Here is a 14,193-nt window from a genome sequence, read left to right as displayed (position 1 = left end):
TCTTTTTCCTAGAGTCTATAAAACATTGATTTGTTTTTATATTTAGTATTTTTTGTGTGTTTTGGTTTTTTAAAATCAATAATTAATCTAAGACTAGCATTATGTTTGCTAGACCCAGCATTTGCTCAGTGCATAAGAGTCAAAGTTTCCTTTCCTCTTCTTTGTTTTCTTCATTTTATATTTTGTAATTTTTCTATAATATTTAAATTTTCTGATGTTTAGATATTTTTCTCTGGTGAAGCATGAGTTTCTTTTCTTAGTCCCTGATCTACTTTAAACAGTTGGGATGTCAGTGGCACTGTTAACTGCTATCTGGGCAACCTCTTCAGCTGGGTGGGCTTGTAATACAGCTACTGCTTCATCAGCCTTAGAACAGAGAGACTCTGAAGACTCATGCATGTGAAGAAGCTCTGAATTATCAATCTCCAACAACATGCCAGTGATTTTTACCAGAAAGAGTAGGTTGCATGGCTTGAATAAGAGGAAACAGCCATTCACCGAACATTTGCTTTTGCTCTTGAGGAGGGGCAAATGCCAACATGGAAGCAGTCAAAGGCCCCTGACCTTGTACATCAACAGCAGGCATTGCATGGTAACTTGTGGCTGTGCATTAAGATGTTGAGGACTGTGAACTCCCACAGCATATTTGTACTGTGGAATGGTGCTGACAGCAGGAGTAGCTTCAGGATGTGGACCCATTTGTTTGGTTTCATGTGTTAGCAACACGCTGTGTTGACATGACTTGTGGAACCTGTGAAGAAGCTGGTCTCATAGCACTAAATGGTAGTCTAAGAGCAGCTAGGTAGATAGTAATGGGCATATTTTGGAATGGGTGAGGTATGGCACACTGAGCAGTCCAGTGAAGACTTGGTCTTAGTTGAGCAATTTAGCTAGGAGGATAGTATGGAGCACTGTTCTGAGTCTGTGGGACAGCTGCCATGAAGTAACCTGAAGGAGGTGCTGGCTGGTAGAGGCTGATTACAGAGCTAGACACGGTAATACCCTTTCATGTAGGGTGGTTTGTGATGAAAATGGTTCCAAGAGCTTGATAGTTTCTATCATTATGTGATCAAGTTCACTAGTCTTTTCTTCTAAGCCTAATCACATTCATATATTTTTCAACTTACATATTAAAATTTTCATCTCTAGTACTCTAGTTGGAGTCTCTCTTATGTGTTTCTTCTACTTAAATTGTTGACAATACAAAATACATATGTAATTCCATCTATAATAAACTTCTCTAATGTCTTTGTCTTCTAAATCTCATATTATGGGTCTTTTTTGATTAATTGATTTTTCTGCTCTTCATGGGTGGTATTTTCTTATCTCCTTTTATATCTGTCTAGAAGGCATTGCAAATTTTATCTTTTGAGTGTTAGATATTTTTGTGTACCTATGAATATTTATGAGTTTTGTTTTGGTGTATGATTAAGTTACCTGAAAGCAGACTTGAGTGTTTATTGTGTTTAAAATACATTAAGCAGAATCAGACAAGCCTGTAGTTTAATGCTAATTTTGCCTCATTACTGACGTAAAACCCTTCTATGTATTCACCCAATTTTACATGAATTATTAGATTTTTTAGTCTGGTTGGTAGAAACAGGCACTATTCCTAGCCTTGTGACTGGGAATGTCCACATCTAGATTTTTTTTTTCTCTTTTTATGAAGCTGTCACTTATTCAGTACTCTATCCTCCAAGTTCTAGCAGTTTTGCTCAACCTAGATCTTCAGCTTCATCACCTTGACTCAGGGAGTCTTCTGGGATTCTTCACCTGGATTCTACTTCTCTGGGCCACAGCCTAGAAACTCTCTTACTATGGTAAGGTGGGGCATTCATTGTGCTCAGGTCACTTCTTATCACTCAAGCATTCAGTGTGCTTCATCACCTGTTGTATAGTGTCTTGAAAATTATTTTCTTTCCAATCTTTTGTCCAGTGTTTTGCTTGTTTAATGTGGGATGGTAAATATTTTCCCTCTTATACCATCTTTTTTTTTTTAACTATTTTTCTGAGCAAACTTTGGTGCTAAGAGTGGTAGCTTGTCCTCAGGGAAGAATTAAGCAGCTTACAGGTGTAATAGCAAGATGCTGTCAATATCAAAATATCCCTTTAGCACTGCTTATGCTTTGAAATTGTATTAAATCTGTGTTATTGAACCCAGCATCTATTTTTAAACATTATTAAGATGAAAGAAAACAGAAATTAATGCCAGTATATTTGAGGATAAAATGATACATAAAAATTGTATACAAGATGTAAATTCAAAAATACATCCCTTCATTTAGATCTTTATTGTGTTCCCCTAAATGATTTTTCCTATTTAGTTAATAGTAATTTCTTAGCATCCTCCATAGCTTTATCATAGCCTCCAAACAGATGATTTTAGAAATTAACATAATAAGGTTTATTTTAGATATACCTCAATCCAAAGATATATATAATGTTTATTCTACCTTAAAAAAAACTTAAAATGAATTCTCATGATCTTTATTGCCAGTCTTCTTGAAAAAGTAATTGATAATCAATCCTTATTGCTCATAGTGTAGTTCCTAGTCTGACTGCAAAGCATCCTAATTGCCCCATCCATAGACAGTTGCTGGTTTCTTTTTTCCTTTCCTTTTATGTATTACCTCTTTGAAGTATTTGGAAATCTTGAAAACTCTTATGTTCTTGAAACATTCTAATTTCAATCACTGCTCCTCTGATTCACTCTTATCTCACCAAAACCACTGCAATAGACATGTAATTATACAGGCTGTCCCAAAAGCCATCCCTAATATCACCATACATGAGGAAAAATGGGGAATTGTAGCTAAATGTACCCTCATTTACAAAATTTTACAGAATATTCTCTATATGTTGGACACTTCATTATAAAATTTTTAATAACTGTTTTGTAAATGAAGGTACATTTACCTACAACTTCCCATTTTCCCTATGTATGGTGATATTAGGGGAGAATTTTGGGATACCCTGTAGAAAGAATGTAGCAATTGGTAACAACATAATATAACACTACATAGAAACAGGCAAATCAGGGACACCTAATTTGAAGGAAACATTCCATCTTAGTATGTTATTTTTATGATTAATGATTAGAGTAAACCAAACCATGTTTCTATTTTGTACTTATTTTATTCAATAAAGAACTGTGTTGCACACAACTCAGAATATATGAATTACTAATATGCCTCGAAGAGTTATTCCTCATGCAGGGAGAAGAAGAGTGATTGCCTGGTGTTTACTCTCACATATACACTTTATAATCCACAGCAGAGGACAAAATATTGAGAAACAAGTTGCACAAGTGTGAAAAATAGCCTCTGCCCAGACTTCTGTGTTTATCCTCCTGCTGTGATCCATTAGTAAACAGCTGTTCCTTGACTTCTGTAGATAAGAATTCTCTCAGTACAGCCAAGTTGAGAAAAGAAAAGATTCATTTTTTTCAAGCAGGTAAATCTCAAGCCAGAACATGATTTATAACTCCTTGCATTCGATCACACAAACTGGGTATTTAGTTCATATATTCTAATTGTCATTACTGAGCAGAATTCTCATTTAATCCAACTTTTCCATCACTTTTGAGGGGAGGAAAAACCAAGAATAAAAGTTTGAGGAATTTTTGGTGAGGTACAAAACATAACAAAATATCAAAAATATTAAAGAGCATGTAATTTTTTCTTAGATAAATTCATTCTATTCTCAATAACTTAGTTCATCAAGAGATTTGGAAATTAGAATTTAGTGTTTATGGAATCTCATAAACAAAATTTTTGAATTAAGACTGTATATACCCAAATCAGATACTAGTCTGTTTGGAAAATCACTCACAGATCCAGCTGTCATTCATTCCTTCACAAAATTTATTTAGGGCAAGCTTATTAATTGCTGACAGCAAACATTAAAAACTGTGGGATAAGCTTCTCTGATGAACCATAAGGAATTCCACAGGCGACTGATACGCCTTAATAATGCAACTTCATTGCTAACTCCAGGATTTTGTAGTCCTTATTAAGTATGGTATTAATATATTTATCTTCTAGAAAAAAAAACATAATCTCACAGTTTAACATACTGAACATTGGAAAGAACCTAATAAAAACCAAGAGTACTGTAGGGAAATAAGTTAGTTTTACTTTAGAGACCTATTTATTCTTTGTTTAACAAGAATGGACAAATTAGTCATTTTATAGATCAATTCCTTAGAGAACATAATTAAAATTTGTAATTTGGGAGATGTTTAACTTGGAGAATTGAATCACTTTTAAGAAATGTTCTTCAGGAGACATTATTCTAATTTTCATTACTAATCCAAAAGTTCAGTATAAAATTGAACACCATTATTCACTCATTCATTCAAACTATTTTTGAGCACTTATTGCCTTCTAGAAACAGTGCAATATATTAAAGGCTAAAGGATGAATACAGTATAGTCTATGGTATATGTTTCACAGCCTATAAACTTAAACTTTTGATATAAGAGGGAAACAGACAAGTGAAGACTCAAGAAAAATGTATTGTGACAAATAGAACATACCGATCAGAATACAGAAATCATACTGTTATTTGAGCAAGGGGATTTTACTGTAAAGAGCTATTAACTAGTTGAAGGTAGTTAACTACTAAAAGGGGTGAAGGAGAACTCTAAGAGGTCCAGACAAAGAGTAGCTATAATCCCTAGTAGTATATCTGTTCAGATAAAAGGAAAATAATATAGCTCAGAAATACATACATACATACATACATATATATATATATATATATATAAAGAGAAGAATTCATTAAGGTAAAATAAAATGATTTACGTCACTTATTTTTAATTGATCTAAAATATCACTTTTTGCTTCTAATAATAATATGCTAGATGTTATATGCTAGATGAGGATGGGAAGAAGAAATTGGGAATACTCTGTTATAAGGTACATGCACTACATTTGAAATGGTATAGAGTTATTTATAATAGATTTATGTCAATTTAAAATGCTTATTTTCAACTCTAGGGAAACCACAAAAAGTTTTTTTAAAGAAGCATAATTGATATGTTAAGAGAAAGATAAAATGAAATCATAATAAGTGCTCGATTAAAGACAAGGAAAGTAGAAAGAAAAGGTAAAAGAAGATACAAAGAACAAGTGCAATGACTAGCAAACAGTAACAAATATGACAGGTATTCATCCAACCATATCAATAATCACTTCAAATGTGAATGGCCTAGACACATCAATTACATGACTGAGGTTCTTAAAGGACATAAAAAAACAAGACTCAACTATATGCTGTCTAAAAGAAAATAAAAGTTCACAATCATACAGATTAAAGCAAGGATACAGGAAATGATATACCCTGCTAACAATAATCTAAAGAAAGATGAAGAGGCTATATTTATTTAGAATGAGAGAAGAAATTACAATTAATTACAAATTTAAAAATGCTAACAAATTACTAATATCACAAAATCTATAATATGTGTACAATAACATTTTAAAATTAAATAACTACTTGTTGCACCTGTATAATGCTTTCTTTCCAAAATGTTAAATGAATTCTCTTTCCTTGTTCATGTGGGCATAATTATGTCATTATTTTCTATTTAGAAATTAAAAGATATTTTCATCTTCCCACTGATAAGGTTGATCAATATATTTTCTTATTTATATTTGGGATATATACAATATACAGCTTAACACATATTCTTTCTGTTTGTAGTACTACTATGGATTTGTGCCTTCAAGTAAAATAATCTTAATAAATTCAAATTCACAGATTCTCACTAAAAAGAGGAAAAGATATTTGGTGAATAATTCTACATGCAATATTACCATATACCAATTAAGAGACTTTTCCTTTGGTCCTGACATCAATGATAACCAGACCATCTGCTAATGTTATTACAGATTTTAAGACTGGAAGTAGTTCCCCCAGATTAGCTCTGACTTTGTACATATGAAGCTTTGTTTCTCCTTCATTCCCCCCATACCTATGGTGCTGTCCACCGTAAGACATATTCATATATGACCTCTGGTCTGCACCTTTGTGTCTTATGCAAGATGAGTCAGGTTCATGGGTAACAAGGATGATTGTCCAGAGTTTAATTATTCCCAAAGTGCCTGAAAACTACATAAACATATCCCATTAATTGCAGATTAAATATGCCAACTCTATTTCTTCTTAGGTAGATTCCAAAAATTCCTGGGGCCATTTCAAAACCATCTAAAACAGGAAAAAGTATAACAGAGAGGAAATTGAAGTGGAAGACAATGACAATCTTAATGAGACTAAAATACCTTACTTTTCCAAATTTGACAAAAATATCTGAACCAAATGAATACACTGCCAAGGATAGGGAAGCTGCAGTCTCAGAGCCACATATGGCCTTCTGGATCCTTGAATCTGCTTTTTTGACTGAATACAAAATTTAGAGTACAAATCTTTTTAATAAAGGTTACATGGCAATCCTACCTCTGTTCATGAGGCTGCAATTTTGAAAGGCAGCAGTGTGAAGAAGCAGGCTCTTCCTGGAGGTCATTTCAGTGAAGTGGCCAGAGATATTCTGGGTCCAGAGAGAGAGTAACAGGAGTCTTCACACTGGCACTTTGGCCCTGTGTTGGCAGGGCACTCTGCAGTATCTGTGCTTGGCAGCAGAGACACAGCATCTGCTCAAGTAGCCCAGTGGTACAACCTGGCATTATTTCTGGCGGTGACATCCCTGAAACTATGACATTCCTTTTCTGCACAAACCAAACTATCGAGAAGAGAATTTGTTATTTCACAATTGAAATAAAAAACTTGACTATTAAGGCTAGGGAGTCTGACCCCTTCGACCTGCAACTTGTCAGTAATTAGACCCTGAGCTCTGAGGTTCTTTTGCTATATGCCCTTGAACTACATTCTTTCTTTTAGAGAATTTATTTCTGTTTTATTGTACATTTTATGCAGTTAATTGACATCTCTTCCCTAAAAGCCTAAGAATACTGAGATCAAGGACTATGTCCATTTTAGTAATTGGTACTTATCCCCAGGAAAATAACAGGTACTCAATAACTGTTAATTTAAAAAAGACTTACTAAATGAATCAATTTTTCTCTGCTATATTTTACTATGCAATTAGCATGATTATTTATTGAATTCTCTGTTTACACATTTGCACACCCTGTTAGATTGTAAGTTCTAAGAAGGCAACATTATTCTCAATTAGCTAAAAATCTCCAGTAGATACTCAATAGGTATTTATTGAACTGATCTATGCCATCAACAGGGAATCAGTATTTCTGCCATGAATTTCAAAGAACTGACTTAACTTCCGCAAGATTCCATTTTTTTTAATTTGCAAAGTGAAGAAGTTATTCTAGAGATGATCTCTTAAGATATATTCCATTAAAAAAAGTAAAAGTTGTATGATTCTAAATGCAAAATATTTTCTCCTGTCTCAAACCACTAACAATATCTTTAAAAATTAAAATTAAATATAGGCCTTGAGGACAAATTTAAAGAAGTGGAAAGAAATGTCAATAAAATACATGAGATGAAAATTTGTCTATTATTTGATTTTTACCCAGCAGAATTATAAAAAAGACGATGTTGTTCATAAAAGCAAGACTGGATAACCATAAAAAGTTTATGCTCTTTGGGGGCCATGCATAAAAATGTAAAAGGAAATAGTTTGTACTTCTTGGGAATTTGAAAAATGTTATTTGCCTATTGGATAATATTACCACATATGAAGGTTTGAACACTTCCTTTAGGAATTTACTATCATATTCAAGAAAAATCTATTAGACATTTGGGCACATTGGTCCATTTAGGATAACTCAATTTTAATTATTTATTTATTTATTTATTTTGTAGCGACAGAGTCTCACTTTATCACCCTCAGTAGAGTGCCATGGCATCACACAGCTCACAGCGACCTCCAACTCCTAGGCTTAGGCGATTCTCTTGCCTCAACCTCCTGAGTAGCTGGGACTATAGGTGCCCGCCACAATGCCTGGCTATATTTTTGTTGCAGTTTAGCTGGGGCCAGGTTTGAACCCGCCACCCTTGGTATATGGGGCCAACACACTACCCACTGAGCCAGATAACTCAATTTTAACAAATTTAATTTCTGGTAAAGAATAAAACATATAAGGCAGCGCCTGTGGCTCAGTGAGTAGGGCGCTAGCCCCATATACGGAGGGTGGCGGGTTCAAATCCTGGCCCTGGCCAAACTGCAACGAAAAAAATAGCCAGACACTGTGGTGGGTGCCTGTAGTCCCAGCTACTCATGAGGCTGAAGCAAGAGAATCACCTAAACCCAAGAGCTGGAGGTTGCTGTGAGCTGTGTCATGCCATGGCACTCTACCGGGAGCAACAAAGTGAGACTCTGTCTCTACCAAAAAAAAAAAGAACAAAACACATGTTTTTAAAAAACTCTTCTGTATATATTTGAATGCCTCAGTTTTAGCTTTTACATAGCTCTTACAAATGTAAATTTGACACTGAATCTACAAAATGCAACTACTGGAAAATCTCACCCAATCACAAAAGAATATCTCGAAATATATTCAACACAAAATAATGTTTCCCTCATAATGAAGTCTTTCCCCCTTTAGTTTTACAGCAATCTTCAAACTAAGTAATTAATGAACACTTACTTACTGAAAACTGTGCAGTATTTACAGGCATCTGCACCAGGGCCTGAGAATAATTTTCACAAGTGAAATGATTGATCAGGATATTTCAAAGAAACAGAAAAGGAAGAAAGGCAATTTTCTTCTCACACCCTCATGCAAAAAAAATGTCCCTTAGCAATATTACTTCCCTTTGGAAAAATAGAGTAAACCACATTACCTCCAGCACTGTCCACTCTCTCCCTTCAAATGACGATGAGAGCCTTCAGTGCAAGGATATGGGTGGTGCTAAAATAATGTAAGTTTGAAAAACACTGACAAGAGCCACTATCTTCTAAAGCAGAGATGTTCAATCTGTGTGTGGTGAGAGGACCTTGGGTGTGCCATGAAAAGTTTTAAATATCATTAATTTAATTACTTTCAAGAGAAGTTGAAAGCAAGGTAAGCAAGTAAGTATATTCTTCTTTTAACTTTTTTTTTTTGATCAACATAATTAAAGTGTGCCGCGGAAGTTTAGCTGTAAGTTTAAGTGTGTCATGACATAAAAAAGGTTGAAAACCGTGCCCTAAAGACTGACTCATCCAGACTGCCCTTGTATTCAGCGGGGAAGGATAATACGCAGAGTTGCTTAATGGAACAAGATCACAGCAAAAATTTAACAGGCAGCTTTACTAGGGATAGATTATATATACTTCATAATCTACTTATTTTAGAAAAGTTACTTCTGGAAGTTAGAAAGTGGCTTTAAATGCCAACTTGTCCTTTATTTTCCTTTGAGACTGCTCTGGATTTTCAACAGCAACAATGATGATTCAACAATTGTAATTCCAACAAAAGACCTTTAATAGTTAACACAACATGCCATACCTGAGACACGCCCTTTATTTAAAGTATTTTTGTGTCTTCCTTACCTTTTATAGAAACAGAAAAACATACTCTGGCCAGCATGGGGGCTACACTCACTTTCAACATCACTATCCATCACCCCAGCACCGACTGCTCCCCATGACGCCTGTACTCCATTAGCTCGGGTTGTTGCTTTGACCTCCTCTCTTCTCTGACACAGGGGTGCTATGCTGGGATTCTTGACTGTGAAGTTCAATTACAGGAAAAGGTAGAAGTACGATTATTCTGAGTACAAATCCCAAAAAGGAATGACTATGGCTCAGAGGTGAACCAACATCACCGTAGTTCGGAAAAACGAACATTCATTGAGAGAATATCCCCAGTCAGGGAAAGGCACGCTGCTTAGAGTGCTGCTTTATAGATTAAAAGACGGTGGGGGTGATGTTCTTTGGCATCAATTTTTATATCATATTGTAACATTTATCTACATTAAATTTTAAAAGATTAAAAAGAAAAATCTAAAAGTCTATGGTCCAGATGAAACAAAAAACTCAGTTTTCAAGCTCAGAAGAAATCATTTAGAAAATGAAACCTCAAACAATGGCATATGTAACACAGTTAGAAGAAATTGCAGGGGGTGTAGGGAACTACAGGAAACTTTTATAACATCTCGGATTCGTCGATAGAGAAGCCACATGGAATCCTAGCTGTTCAGCTTGTGGACTCTTATCCTGTAGGACACTTCTCCACCCAGGTGACAGGCTGTGGAAACTCACGTCCACCACTTGACAATTTCCTTAGCAATCCTCTGAGTCCTTACTTACTTTCACAGCCACCAAGGAGAAAAAGAAGAAGATGAAAATCAAATCACAAAATCAGAACAGTTTTATTCCATATAAGAAAAAACGAATTGCTTATGACGCTTGTGTTTCCCATTCAGCTATTTCAGAGCCGTGAACAAACTTTTACAGTCAGCACAAGTGTTGAATTTAACTTGGGACTCTTTAACTGTGTCATTTATTTTATTTTTCTATACATCTTCATTTTTCCCTCTGTTGTACTCCTTAACATACTCGTATAGGAAAAATAATACTCAGTCCCCTAGTATAAATTAAACAATTATCTTCTTAAAGCCTATCCATTAATTATTTATATTTAGATATTTATATACTGTATTAAACATTTATGTGAAAAACATTTCTAAGCTGCTAACTAGGATCCATTTGAGCTATGCCACAGCATAAGTACTTGCTTTATAGTTTTGTATTAAACATTTAAAACATTATTTTTCTATTTAAAAAATCATGAATATAGTTTGGATTATCTTCCATATGTAGATTTAAAAAATCAATCTGCCATAATGGCAACCCGACACAGTGGTTAAAAGTGGGGCTTACGCGATAGGACACTCTCATTTTAATTCTGTCTCCAACACCTACAAGCCATATGATCTTAGGAAAAGTATCAGCATCTCTTTACCTCAGTTTCCTCATCAGTAAATGAGAACAAAAATAGTACCTATCTCAAAGAATCATTAGAAAACCTAAATCATTTTAAATAATTACTATTACTCTTGTGTCTAGTGCCAGCAATGATGATATCTTGGTGTTACTTTCATCATCATCCCAATTAATCAATTGACACTGGGTAAATGAGTCTACTACTGATTGAGTTTTCTTAAAATCTGTAAGCGCCCGTTGTGCACTCACACACACACACCCTTCAACAGAGTGGCCTACATGGAGCTCTTCCACACCCGGTTGAGACCGTCATGCCTGGATATGCTGTTTTGGCATCTCTGAAAGGCCAAAAAGAAATGAGAAGAGTTGCTGGAATAACCTTGAGAGTCCCTGGGAATCCTGTACTCTGTAAGGGACAGTGCAGGCCCCCTGTGGTTATTCTAGAAGCGTTTTAGGGAAGAGCTAACAGTTTAATTCAAGAGAGACACAATTTGATAGGTCAGTTTCATTGAGAAGATTAAAATGGAGACAAGGTCTGGATCATCCTTCAGCAGACAAAGCCAGTTAAACCTCGTGAGTGAACTTAATCTTGATTTGAAAATGTAAGTGAAACGTAGTATGAGCTATTTCTTATAATTGCCTGTATTAAAGAAAAACGAACTTAAGGTTAACCAATCAGAAGCCACCAACTAATTTATAGACATATAAATTAGAACCTTTCAGCAACATAGACAAATAAGGCAAGTATATAATTCTAACCAATCAAGTGTTTGCTTTGTTCCATGTTCAGCTTATAAACGGCCTTCTTGTATTGCCTCAGGAGAGCCTCTGAACCACTTCTGGCTCAGAGCTCCCAATTCATGAACTGTTTTTAGGGCAAATAAACCCCTTAAAATGTTATTGTGCCTTGGTTTGCCTTTTAACAGTTTGAAAGAAAAAACCTAATAGAGGTTCATGAGACTATTTTCTTAGAGGTTCGGCATTTGAATTCAAATGACTACATCATGAACATGCAAGACAGGTTTGTCTCACATACCTGGCAACTCAGGAATCAAAGACTAGAAACCAAGGAAGTTCCATACAAGACCTGCTCCATCTGGCTCCAATGTATAGTCTGTGGCTCTTAGAGTCTAGGGAACATGATTAGTTAAAAGACACCACAAAGCTTTTAAGGTTGACAGGACAAAGCAATTTAAGAAGAACTTTAAGAAATAAAAGGATAGGTGATGAAAATAACACTGAATAGGCAAGGAGTCCAGAAAAAGTGGGAGAGATACGAGAAGGAAAAATGAAATAAAATTAAAGTATATATAGTTTAGCAATAAAGTGCATGTACAAACTGAAGAATGTAAAAGAGATGAAAATGACTCTGATGTGTGGCTTGAAACAGGAGATGGCTGATGACACAAGTGCTCTGGTGACAGTGGGGACAGGGCAGAGGCCTGGGGGGGACACGGGACATCACTGTCCTTCCTTGCATCCTCAGCTGCCGTGAGGTCTCCATCCCAACTTTTCCTGTCTTCAGGGGAATATAAATCAAGAGGGTGAACAGGTCAAAATGAAACTACACTTCACAGTTCTTGCCACCCCCACGAGGTCAACATTTCCTATCTTAGCCCTTTGCTGCCTCTCCCCTACCCTGAACACTGTTGTTGCCAGGTGTTCACTCGAGCTGTTGTTTCTCAGTACATTAGTCCCCCCTTTAGCTGTGGTTCACATTCTGTGGGTTCAGTCAACCATGGCCCCAAAATATTACATACAATGAGATATTTTTAGCAAGAGAGAGAAAGAACACATTCTCATAACTTTTATTACAGTATATTATTATAACTGCTTTATTTTATTATTGGCTATTGTTAGTCATTTGCTATGCTTTCTATATACATTAAACTTTGTCACAAGTATGTTATAAGAAAAAATATGTAGGGTTGTATACTGTCTACAGTTTCAGGCATCCAGTGAAGGTCTTAGAACATATCCCCTGTAGATTTGTTCTATACACAGGATTCAAAATAATTTTTATTTTTTTGAAAATAAAAATATTTGCACCCACTCAAACATGCCTGCATAGACATATGTACCTTCCAAAGCTAGTAAACAGTATCTGAAATAAACTTCAAAAATGATGTTATTAATGCCCTTTTCATGTTATTTTTCTTTTGTAAATAACGTTTGCTTTCTGCACTTAATCACGTGGAAAGTTCCTTTGTTACCCCTTATATTTGTTTCAGGTATACCACTTCATAAACAGTTCAAGATCTTGGTTAGTGACAGAAAATGTTCCTACTTTCCTTCTTAGATGTTCAGCTCTCTTCTCCTGTAGTACCAAAAACCAAACCAAAACAAAACAAAAAAAAAACCCCAGCAAAATCAGTTCAACACATTTTGAACAGCAGTATAAAAGAAGTTCTGTTTGGGGGGCCCATGTTAAGTTTGTTGTGTTTTCAGAGAGCCATAGACAGTGCTGAAGAAATAATAAGGCAAGTGTGCTGTGGAGGAAACAGCAAACAAAATGAGCCCCTCTGAGAACGAGCATCTAAGAGCCAGCTCCCAGCACCAGCCAAGTCCCTCCACTTCAGCACAGACAACAAATATGTAATTAACACAAATATCTAATTGCCTTAACCAAACAGGCAGCAAATTATGTCAAAGGGAAGAAATTAAACAGCAGGGAAAACAGGGAGAAAACTACTCAGGAAATTATTTACATGAGAAATGTGATCATATTCCCAAGTATGCTTGTCTTTAATGTACTTGGCTAAGATGTTGTCTCAGCAAGAAGTTCTCGTCCTTTGAAACAGAAAAAGGAAGCAGTGGGAGACAAGGGGTGGTATTTTAGCTAAAAGACTAAGTAAATATAAAATCCTGACATATTTAATACACTTGTGTTAAGCAGTGCTCGGAGTCGATTAATTTGATCTGACTCTATACTTAGTTCAAAGTTAAAATAAAAAAAAAAAGAATAGGAAAGCAGCACTTGATTAGTCAATATATGTAATCTAATATAGCCCATAGAATTAAGTAAGCCAATAAACTGAAACTGGGTCCAGGAATGGACAAATTTTCATTTATTTTACTACCACCAGATTAGATTTTTGTTGGCAATGTTTTAAAGTGTTCTCTTCATAAAATTTTGGATAAGAATTTGATGTGTAAGGTACATGGTGAAGATGATGACTTATACCCAATCAAGACAGTTACATAAACTCTAAATGATTTTATAGGCTAATCCTCATGGTAAAGATGGTCTCTCCTCTCCTATAGTATCAATGGTCCTCTCT

General features: G+C 35.2%; 1 pseudogene; it reads right to left on the bottom strand.

Annotated features, from left to right (window-relative positions):
- Positions 1-273: 273 nt before the first annotated feature.
- LOC100955862 lies at positions 274-9,588 on the bottom strand (annotated as a pseudogene).
- Between the last annotated feature and the right edge of the window lie 4,605 nt (positions 9,589-14,193).

This window comes from Otolemur garnettii, unplaced genomic scaffold (genome assembly GCF_000181295.1).
Source record: "Otolemur garnettii isolate 467f Iridium unplaced genomic scaffold, OtoGar3 scaffold00042, whole genome shotgun sequence".
Lineage (NCBI taxonomy): Eukaryota > Metazoa > Chordata > Mammalia > Primates > Galagidae > Otolemur > Otolemur garnettii.
Note: the sequence above shows the minus strand (reverse complement) of the source record. Positions and strands in the feature narration are given on the sequence as shown.